Raw genomic sequence first — 11,434 nt, forward strand, 5'->3', positions numbered from 1 at the left:
GTTGAAGTCCCAAGCCCTGATGCGATGGTCTTTGCGGGGGTGGGGGGCATTTAGGAGGCGATTAGGTGTAGGTGAGGTCATGAGGGTGAAGCACCCCCGTGATGGGATTGATGCCTTTGTAAAGAGATGCAGGGACCAGAGTTCTCTATCCCCACTCTGTGGGTATACAACAAGAAGACGACCATCTATGAACCAGGAGGAGAGCTTTCACCAAGAACGATACCATGCTGACATCCTGACCTTGGACTTCCAGCTTCCAGAACCATGAGAAATAAGTGTTTGTTGTTTTTTGTTTTGCTGTGTTTTAAGATTTTATTTATTTATTTGACAGAGAGAAAGAGTGTGTGTGAGTGCATAATAAGCAGGGGGAGCAGCAGGCAGAGAGAGAGGGAGAAGCAGACTCCCCGCTGAGCAGGGAGTCAGGTGCGGGACTCGATCCCAGGACCCTGAGATCATAACCTAAGCCGAAGGCAGATGCTTAACCCACTGAGCCATCCAGGGTCCCAGTGTTTGTTGTTTACGCTACCCACACTGAGATACTTACCAAATTAAAGACACTTCATTTTTCAAGTTAGTCCTCATGGGGCTTTCCAGATACCCTTTTCTGAGTCACTCTTCATTCTATTAACCTGCTCTAAGGAGCAAAAACCAAAGGGCAACGTATATGTTCTGGTCCTCACATGATGGCAGCTCCGTCCTCAGATGGAAGCTTTCTACCCTTCTCTCAGTTCCCAAGCACGGGCACCTTACTGATCTGAGCCCTGCAGAATGTTAACGCTGTTTACACATCCAGCGCAGGCAAACCAGCAAAGGCAGAGAAGCATTCTGTGCCCTCCCCTCCCCTTCACCCATCGACACCCTTCAGGGCCGCTCAAGGGCTACCTCTTGCAGGTGGCATTCGGAGTGGCTTTTCTTTTGTCCACCTCGGTGCGTCACGGCATGAAAGATCAGGCGGAATGCAGGGCTTTACACACGCCCGGCTCCCTCCCATGAGTAGACCCTTCCCTTTTCTCTCTTCCTACAGCTGCTTCTTTTGCCACCGCCCCCTCCTCCCGGGGTTCTGTTCTGCCTTGCCCAGTCTTGCCTCTCACATCGTGTTCTAGGGGACTCTCCTCTTCTCACTCACCACCAGGCCCTCCCTCAGATACCCAGTAGTCCCACAGCCACACCCTTGGCTCAGCTCAAGGGAGAATGGACATTGTACAGCTCACAACGTCCCAGTCAGACTATCTCAAGAGAGGGCTGTGCCATTAACTCCCGCAGGGACTTCTAAACCTTCTAACTCCCTCAGGGTCCGGATCCTTGTTGTCACACAAAGCAAGCACACAGAAAGAACGGAGATGTTTTCTTGAAGCCTGAGATCGGATTTCAAGGACAGCAACAGCGTGGTGTGGGCAGAGACCAGTGAGATGGTGCCTAACCCATTTTGCTTTGTTCCTGGGCACGCGGCTGCATTCCATGTCGCAGCTGCCCTCTGGGGGTGAAATGTGGCCCTGTGATGACTTCCGGCCAATGAGCGAGAGAGAGAAGTTAGGTGTCTCCCTTCTGGGCCTGGCCGGTAAGTACTTCCTACGTGGCCCTTTGATTTGTTTCTTCCATTTCCTCTATTGGGGGTTGGCCGCTGGTGCCCTGGGTGATATGGGAAGACAGGAGTGTCTCAGCTCTATCTTCCCATTAAAGTCACCAGGGGAACATCAAACAAAACAAAACAAAACACCCAACTCTGTGTCCATGTCTCACCCTTAACCAACGGAATTAGAACCTCTCGTCTCAGGGTGACTGGGCTCCCCATTGGTTCAAGTCCCCCAGTGACTGTGAAGCAGAGCCCTGGCCCCTGTCACCTGCTGGATGGATGTTCCTTGAGAAAGAAATTTCTACTGTGTTCTAGAGCTAGCTTTGTTTTCAACCGATCCGCTGGGCAATTGCCCTTCTGCATCTGGATTCTCCAGTCACATCCTGACCCATCCGTGGCTGGAAGGAGGCTCCTGGCAGGAGGTGAGTAAAGAGGTTCACCTCTGGGAGACGGGAACAGGCTGCCCCCCGTCCCGCCCCCGGTCTCTGGGAGAAGCTTGAGAATCCAGTGTGGACAAAGAAGACCAGCAGCATGAGGGCGAAGGAAAGGCGGAGAAGGGAGGTTGCGCTTCTACCCTTTTGTGGTCTGGCCGAGCAGGTCCGAGTGCACGGGGGAGGGGGGGGATGCATTGTCAGCTGACACGCCCCAATTTCAGGCTAGGTTTCAAGCCCTCCTGGTTTTGGAAAGGCTTCATCTGGATTGTGACCCCTTTCTATTTGATGACAAGGTCTCCTTGGCTCTGGGTGGAGACAGGTTTCCCTGGGTGGTAGATTCGGCACACTTCAAGGGTTCAGCTGGAGTCTTTGACTTCAGGCAAAGCACCAGGGAAACGCACGAACTGGATGCTGTCTGTGTAGCTAGTGACCCTTCCTGGCTCTTAAGAACAAGCCTCTTCTCCCTTCTCATTTGCCCTCCTCCTCCTCTTTCTTTCCCTTCTCTTGCCTCATGCCCTCCTCCCCTACCTCTCTCCCTCCCCGCTCTTCCCCCCCTCCCCCCTTCCTTCTCCCCTTTAAATTCCTCCTTCGCTTGCTCTCCCTCCTTCTCCCCACCTCCCTTTATCTCCCTGTACTGCCCCTTCCCTTCCTGTCCAGGTTCTTCAACAGAAAGTTAGCCTCCCACTCCAGCCATTCTCGAAACCCTGACCAGCCTGGCTATGGGGGTGACCGTTGGCTCGCCTGCTGCTATTCACTGACGGGTTCGAGCACTGTCAGCATGGGGCTCACCGTGGTCAGGCACCGGGCTCTGAGTGGAAGGTACAAAAACAAAGGAGACCATGTTGGCTGTAGAAATGTTGACAACTGGACAAAGGGCAGAAGTGGGAGGTTACAGTCGGGGAACCAGGGAGGCAGAGAGAGTAATTGTGGAGACTCCATTTTCTCACCTGTGAAGTGGGAGTCCTGACTGGATGCGTTTCTTACTGTTGCTCTAACAATGTATCACAAACAGTGATTCAAAGCAACACAAACTTCTTCCCTTCCAGTGCTGGGGGTCAGAATTCCAAATAGGGTCTCCCTGGGCTAAAATCAAGGTCTTTTTTTTTTTTTTTTTAAGATTTTATTTATTTATTTGACAGGAAGAGATCCCAAGTAGGCAGCGAGGCAGGCAGAGAGAGAGAGAGAGAGAGATGGAAGCAGGCTTCCCGCTGAGCAGAGAGCCCAATGCGGGTTCGATCCCAGGACCCTGGGATCATGACCTGAGCCAAAGGCAGAGGCTTTAACCTACTGAGCCACCCAGGCGCCCCTAAAATCATGGTCTTGGCAATATTGTTCTTCTCCTGGAGGAGGGGCGTGGGTGGGTGGGAATCTGATCCCTTGCTTTCCCAGCTTCTAGAGATCCCCGGCATTCCTTGGCTTGTGGCCCCTTTCTCCATATTCAAAGTCAGCAGCATGACATCCTGTGCCCCCTCTGATCTCTGTCTCTGTCCTCACTCCTCCTCTGACTCTGACTCTTCTACCCTTGTGATGGATGGCGCTGGGCCCACCCAGACAGTGCGGGTTAATAACCCCCATCACAAGGTCTTTAACTCAATCACAGCCCCAATGTCCCTTCTGCCAGATGAGGTCTCACTCATAGATTCCAGGGACTAGGATGTGGCCGTTTCTGTGGGACACACCCAGACGGGTCAATTGTGGGAGCGTCCATAAGGCCCCTGGCACAGAGCCTGACCCACGATTGGCACTCCGTTCATGCCGCCCGCAATTATTACCACCATCCTCTTCTGCAGTATGCGCCCTTGAGCTTAAAGTTGCACTGACAGATTATACTGCGGACAGGGTCAAACCCCAGCAGATCTAACATCTGCTGAGCCACAAAACAGGGAATGACAGCCCACCTGCCTTGGACGACAAGCTAGTTTTACCTGTGCCACATCTGGACCCCTGAACTTGGCCTTGCCGTCCTTGCCAGGCCGAACTGCACGTGTTGACTGGGGTGCCCCCCCTCCTGCCCCTCAGTGCAGGTGTCCATCTGGTGTGTAGGCTCCTGGTGAGGGCAGCCTGGGGTAATGGCCAGGAGACCTTAGGCTGTGCAGTCAGGCACCAGGTTTGGGGCACAGTTGGGTCTGGTTCCTCCCATTACGGCCTTCCTAGCCCTGGACACTGAGCCGCCCCACCCCACACCCCCACTTCTCTAGGAGAGAGTGACAAGCCTTGAGCATGGCCTGGCCAGTCTGATATTTTCCCCAGGTATCAGGATTAAAGGGAGGGGACACATGTGGGCCCTGGGTTAGTTGGCCGCCAGTGTACCAGGCCAGTTTCTTTGCTATCAAGGTGGTAGTGTGGGAACATTCTGGGCTTATAGGGGAGCAGATTTAAAATCAGATTCCTCCCCTCCTCACACACACAGAGTCTGACACATGAAAATTTGGGGTGGAGCCCAGGAACATGAATTCTCAGCCAGTGTCTGGGTCATCTTGATGCATAAAGTCCTCAGACCATACTTGGGTCCTGAGCCTGCCCTCACTCTGCCACCAACTACCTGAGCTGACCTTAGACAACGAACTTCACCTTCTAGAGACTAGTTTCTTCAGGACCAGTCAGAGGGGTGGGAGGGGACATCCAAGGCACTTCCAAGCTGGGAGCCCACGTCTGTAGCAAACTCCCCCTTTTGTTATTGACTCAGAACTTCTGACCTTTGATCTTCTATCTAGAATGTTTCTAGAATTTTCTGACAGCCTTTTTGGGGAGGAAGGGGGGGTAGCTGAGATCAAGGATTTCTTACATTGGGAGGGACAAGATGAAAGTTGTAGGGCAGAGCAGGAAGAAGGTGTGAATGTGTGAGCGTGTGTGTGTGTGTGTGTGTGTGTGTGTGTAGGGCCTAAGCACTCATGTGTTTATGTCTACAGGTCTGTCAGCTGCCTCTCTATCCCAGAGTTGCAGAATCCCAGAACTCACAGGACATGCAGACTCCAAAATCCAATTCCCTTGTTTTGCTGGTGGGTCAACGGAGGCTGGGAGGAGGACTGTCAGTTGTTGCTTGGAGTCACGGAAGTTCTTACAGTAGCAATTTCTTGACCTTTGTTGTTACAATTACCTGGAAGAGCTTTTAAGAAAGACAGGTGCCTGGTCCCCATGCTAAGAGACTGCAGTTCCATGGGTTCAGGATGGAAACTGGGCACAGAATTTGTGGAGGTCCCCTGGGGACGCTCATGGGCAGCCAAGGATGAGACCCACTGACATGGTTGAAGCGCATTGCCCCTGCTGCTGAAGAGCCGTCTCGGCTCCCCTTGGACATGGGTGGTGGCGGCATCCTGAACCCGTGAGCTGGGTGTTAAGTCTCCCAATCCCTCCTGCCCCCAGCCAGAAGAGCCTGGCCCACAGCGGTGCAGTGGGAACACCAGGCTGCTCCAAGATGCCTTTAGAAAGTTCCTCAACAGGCCTCACCTGGAAGCTTCTGCTTAACTGGAAGGAGCTTTAATTTTTTGATTTTTCTTTTTAAAGATTTATTTATTTACTTATTTGAGACACAGAGAGACAGAGAGACAGAGAGAAGGTGCTTGAGTGCATACCCGAGTAGGGGGGGCAGAGGGAGAGAATCTTCAAGGAGACTCCCCGCTGAGCGAGAAGCCTGACACGGGGCACAATCCCACGACCCATGAGATCATGACGCGAGCCGAAACCAAGAGTTGGACGCTCAACCGACTGAGCCACCCAGGCGGCCCTAGAAGGAGGTTTTAAAGGCTAAAGGCCGTCTGTGAACATAGGGAGCTCTGCTCTAATCAGAAGCGCGCTCCCCAGGGCCTGGGGAATGGGGGGAGATGGGAACATGGGGCCCATGAGCAGAGATGGGAGAGTACATGGAGGAAACTTCCTTCCATGTTGGTGCTCCCAGGGGAGGAGTAGGGGGCAGTAGGGGGCAGGAGGGGGAGGAGGACTATAAACTCATCTGCTGAGTCCCTCTCTCAGGGATTCTAATTCATCTGCTCTTTTTCTGTTTGGGGGACAAGCACATGGCCTGTAGCCTATGCTCTTTCATTTACATTAAGCCTTTTAGTGGGAGAAAGAACTGCAAAAGCAACAGTCCTTCCGTTCTCTTGGGCTGCCTGTGAAATCAAGCCTGGAACAGCCTTCCCCTGAGTCCCACTCTGCTGCCCTGCCCGTCACCTTTTCCTTTTCTAATTTGTTCTGTTTCTTCTCACATCCCCACTCCTGGGCTCCCATGTATAGCTGTGCAAGTTGTGGACTGCACAACCGCCCCTGCCCTAACCCCTGCTGTATTATCCTTGCCATCCCTCCCCAGTCCCTCCTACCCCACAGATCCCTTCCTTTTACTTCATTTCCTGCAAGTTCTTCCTCCCAACTGTCTCAAGGGGAAAGCCTGGCCTCTGTAGGGCCTGACTCACATCCATCAACCTTGGCAGGGTGGGGCAGGGCCAAGGCCAGGTGTCTACCGCTTAAGAGAGTCAAGGGGCCTCCTTTCCCAGCGGGCTGCCCCAAACCACTCACAAAACCCAGAATCTCTTGCTCATCGCAGGTTCGCTTTGCCAGATGTAAATTGTTCTCTAGGTTCACCAAGAGGCCATAGAAGCTGTTTCATAAATAAGCTTAGCGTGTTTTCCCTTTAACCTGGCAGGCTCCCCCCTCCCTCGACACAATTTTGCTGGAACTACATAAATACATCCTCCTAGCGTCCTGCACAGTTCACAGCCTCAAGCACTGTTTAAAAAAGTTAACATGTTTAATCTCCGTAACGATATAAGTATTGACCAATTTTACCAGAAAAGGAGGGGCGGGAAAAAAAAAAAAAAAAACAACTACAACCCACCACCAAAACCCGAGGCTGGGGTCACATGCCTGAGGCTGGAACCGAAGTCTACTGGTCCCAAAGCCTATGTCCTTAGTCACTACACCCTAAGGTCTCCAGTCCCCCTGAGCTGCCCCAGCCCTGCCTCGCCCACCTTCCCTGCCCCCCTCAACATCTGCCCTCACGGCTCATCACGCCGGCCTCACCTCTCAGCCCTGAGTGGTCAGCTGGGCTGCCTTCCTGCCTTCCCCCCACCTCACATAGGTTCCCCTGGGCTACTTCAAGCCACTGTCACCTTAACACTGCTGTCCCTGTCAGCACAGGGAACAGCCTGGGGAACCCCTCGCTTAGGAATATCCCCACGGGGCTGGCATTCCTGCTGGCTGTCCCCACAGACAGGACCCAAACACACGACATTCTCCCCTCCCTTTCAGACCCCCGAAGTCACCTTCCTTTGGTTCTGCGGCACAGACGGGACATAGGCCCACAGCGTCCCCTATGGCTTGAACTCCTACCTTAATGAACCAATAGGGACAAGGAAATCCTCATCCTCAACAACTACACCAGGCCCAGGCCGGATGGCTAGCTGCCCCCTCCCTCCCAAGCCTCCTCCCTCCCCGCACCCTCCGCCCCAGCCCTCAGGGACCAAGATGGGGAAACTGTCCTATAATAGCATTTTACAGGCACGTGCTCATGACCTAGGTATTTCTCTCATCTGGTTATCTTTAGAAACACGGGGAGGGAATGGGGGATTAAAGAAATCCTCCCCTGCTTCCATCTTGGAAAAAAAAAAAAAAAGGCAGAACATTCTGATTCACTAACCTTATCTTTAAAGAAACCTGACATGGAAAAGGCAGGGAGATAAGATCTATGACTTCATCAGCTTGTTCTCTGAAGTTGTTTCAAGCTCTCCCATCCCCCCCACCCAAAGGCCCCTTCATTTCCTGTTTTCAATATGTAATGGCAAGGAATTCACAGCCGAGTGAGCCTGGGGGTCAGCGCAGGAAGCTGGCGCAGAGAGGAAGCTTTTAAGAGCCAAACTGAAATCTGGCCACAAGTCAGGAGCATCTCTTTTTAATTCAGATTTCTTTTTTTTTTTTTTTTTTTTTTGCCTTTATTTTGCGGTCAGCGGCTCTGGATGGCTTGTGGTCTCAGAACAGCTGCTGGTTTGGAATATCTTAAATGCAATGTGAAAGCGCATGAGGGTTCAAATTAAAAAAGAGAAGGAGAACTCTGCCATTTCATAGCAGGAATTCTTGACAACCTCTCTCTTTCAAGATGCTCCAAATGCCTCCCAGACGCCCTTGTATCAGCTCTTGCCGCCTCCCACGGTGGAGGCCAAGGAACTGGTACCATCTGAATCACTTTGTGCCGGGGAAAACAGAGACACCCACGTGTTCCTGCTTACACGGTAAGTCGGCACAACATTGTGACAGGTGTTTTCCTGGGCCCCAACCAGCTTAGGGAGGGTTGTGTATGGGTGCAATATGGGTCACAGCTAAAACGCCAAGAGTAAGGAAAACCAACTCTCTCTGGCTCTGGCCACCGGCTGTAGAGACGCGCGCGCTCCCCGGACTCTTGGGTCTTCACTCAGTGCCTTCCTCACCGGAGGATCCTTGGGTGGGTTCTTGTTGGTTGCCATGGTAACTCTCTTGCCAGTCAGGGAACAGCAGCCCCTGCAGGGGGCATGACCCCGAGAGGCTTCCACTCGCTGGCTGGTCGCCCACTCTCCGAGGGGCTGAGCGCGTGGTGTTTGGATGGCATACCAATCTTCCTGGGGGTGTGAAGCTCCGTCTCTCTCCGCTGGTCTTCTCTTTCTGGATTCTGTCCCTTCGACTCCCCAAAGGCTAGAAGCTCGCACACACAAGGGTGAACTTGGGGCCAGGGTGCAGACCTGTCCCCTGCTGCTGAGGGCTGGCCCGAGCTCAGGGCCTCCAGCCAGCAATGAGGGGCCGCCTCTTTTAGGGGGCTGTCAGAGTCCAGCTAACATCTTACCCATATTCACTTTAGTGAACCCCACTCAATTTTCCACGGCCGGGTCCGTCATTCTTTTACCTTGGGGATCCCTCAAGCCCAGAAGTGTTCCTTGCCCACTGCGGCTGTCGAGGGCCAGAAGCCCTAGAGATGTCATACCCCTCCTGATGTCCCAGAGCAACTGTCCACCTCTGACCAACAGGACTCGCCATAAAAATGTCCCGGCTCCCCGCCCTCAGGCGGGAGGACTCTGAGGCACGTGATCTCAGCGTCTCCACAATGGCCCTGGCTTGCTGACACCCTGTGTCTCTACCCCACTCTCCGTCCTGGTGTTTCTGGGGCTCATCTCCCAAATAAGGTGCTCACCCTTGAATCCCTGTCTCAGTTCTGCATCCGGGGACCCAAACTGAGCCAGGGAAGAACTTCTCTGATACCCAGCCACTGATGGGGCTGCCACTTCTAAGCACATGACAAAGATTTCAGAACACTCTCGATACCTGGCTGGGGTGGGGGGGTCTTCTTTGACCTCTTCTAGACCCTTCTCCCCTTCCCCTTCGTGATTCTGATTCTCAAAGTCCTGCCCCCATCTATAGCTACAAGGTACCCTGTATACCACAAAATAGACTCATTTTATATTTTGCGGACAATAAAAATGAAGCTCTGGGGGGCAAGAGATTTGCCTGAACTCACTTGATTTGTACGCGGCCGGCAAAGCAGGAAGGAAAAACCTAGGCGACTGGCCTAATGGCTCAAGGCCCTTTTCAGGTAGGACTGCGCAGGTGTAAACCTGGCTTCTGGACTTCTACTCTGAACTTTCTTTTCTTTCTCATTATGACAAACAGTTGCGCCCCCCAAGTGGTGTCCTCCAAGGGGACTGTTGGGATGTGTCATTTAATCAGTGCGCAAGGACTGCACTCCTTCCCTGAGCCAGACATGTCTACAGATCAGCATCTCCAACGGCTGGCGCCCCAGTAGGGTGATCACAAAGACTTCAGAGCCCACCTCTCTCAGGGCACAGAGAAGTGGCCACATGGACAGGACTTAGCTGATGGCATGGCGGAGGGTCTACAGGGCGACAGGGATGACACCTGACCAGGGAGAGGGTCTTTGCCTTCACTCTTCCCTTGGTCTGCACTGCTTGGTCTGCACTGTTGTGCCTCCAGATACCCACATGGCCCAACCCCTTGCTTGCTCAAACATCACCCTTGGAGGGACCTTCTCTGGCCGCTGTCTAAAATGGGGTCTTCTTGTGACACCTCAACCCTGCTGGATTTTCCTCTCCGCATGCATCGCTCCCTGACATTGTGTCCTGTGCACATTTGCAGCTGCTCCCTTCACTCCCACCACCAGACTGTGTGCTCCCCTGGACGGAGAATCTTGCCTATTTTGTTCACTGCCCCTTTACCAACACTTAGAAGAAGTGCCAGCACATTCTAGAAGCTCAATAAATTCTTGTTGAGGTGAATTAATGAATCAATGAGTCACCGAAAGGAAACAGACAGGGCAGGTTACTTGCCTCATCCTGGGTGACACATGCAGTCAAGAGGGGCAGAGGCAGGAAGCGGGGAGGGGCACCCCAAACCCACGTGACTCCACGGCCTCTGGCCCGCTTCTCTACCCTGTGCTGGGCTCGTTCGATCTCCAGGTAACGGGGGACGTAGAAAGCAGAAAACGAGGACAAGAGAGACCGGGCCCCCCACCCTCCCTCCCTGCCCTCTTCTTCCCTCCTCTGTGTTATCCCAAGGAGCTGCTTAAGAGGAAAGCCCTCCCTGGTCTTTCCCCAGAAACTGTGCTCTGAACACTCGGACGCACAATCAACCAATTGTTAAGTCCTCGACAATACCTCATCAGCGAGCACAGAACTATAATTAAAAGTAAATCCAGCTCAAGCTCTTTAAAATAGGATCTAATTTAATTGGCGCCTTTAATCTATCACTGTCACTCCCCGCCAACCAGGGGAGAATGTCATCGCAGCGGTAGGTGGTGAGAAACTTCAGCAGGCCCCTCGGCGGTGGCGGTGGCGGTGGGGTCTCCCCACCGCCCCGGCCCGGCGAACAGCTGGGAAGGAGCAGGCAGCCCACGAACTTGGAAAAGGGAGAGCCCACCGAAGTGGGGGAGCACTCAGGTGTCACTGGGGATTGTGGTGCGGCGGCCGCAGGCCTGGGTCCTCATAGCCCGCCAAGGGTCCTGACAAGCCTTGGCAGGGGTCTGGACAGGGCCTCTTCCCTCCCTCCAGCACGTCTCAGAAACAAAGCTCTGGGTATGGTCTGCAGAAACCGCAAAAGAATCAAGCTCATGGTGGAAAGACTGGCCATGTTGGGTGTGGGTTGTTTGCTGGCGGGAGTCGGGGAGGGGGGGAGGGGGAGGGGGTGTAGTGAGTCTCTGCTTTGTGTCAGCATTAGTTCCCAGCCCAGCTCAGAAAAACAAGTCCCATCCTTTTAGAGAAACATAACACAAAACCCAGAAGAGTGGAGCAGTAGTGAAGATCGTGGTTGAGAGGGCTGGCTGAAAAATCCTATAGGAATGGGTTCCCATCCTGGAGAAACCACTCAGCAACCTGTGAATGTGAGAATGTTTGTAAATCCCCTGGGCCTTAGTTTCTTCATCTGCAAAGTGAGGGTGGTGATACTTACTTTGCATTTCTGT

General features: G+C 53.2%; 1 long non-coding RNA gene across 3 annotated transcripts in view; it reads left to right on the plus strand.

Moving 5' to 3' along the window:
• Nucleotides 1-1,615: 1,615 nt before the first annotated feature.
• LOC132006908 (uncharacterized) overlaps nt 1,616-11,434 on the plus strand; it is a 12,781-nt gene continuing 2,962 nt past the window's right edge. The window contains exons 1-3 of one of the 3 annotated variants that reach the window (XR_009401253.1): nt 1,616-1,995; nt 4,917-5,006; nt 8,093-8,225. This is a non-coding gene — a long non-coding RNA (uncharacterized LOC132006908). Of the gene's footprint in view, nt 1,996-2,697; nt 2,827-4,916; nt 5,007-8,092; nt 8,226-11,434 lie in introns of those variants that run through there. The other 2 variants (XR_009401254.1, XR_009401252.1) reach the window with 2 other exon arrangements.

This window comes from Mustela nigripes, chromosome X, assembly GCF_022355385.1.
Source record: "Mustela nigripes isolate SB6536 chromosome X, MUSNIG.SB6536, whole genome shotgun sequence".
NCBI lineage: Eukaryota > Metazoa > Chordata > Mammalia > Carnivora > Mustelidae > Mustela > Mustela nigripes.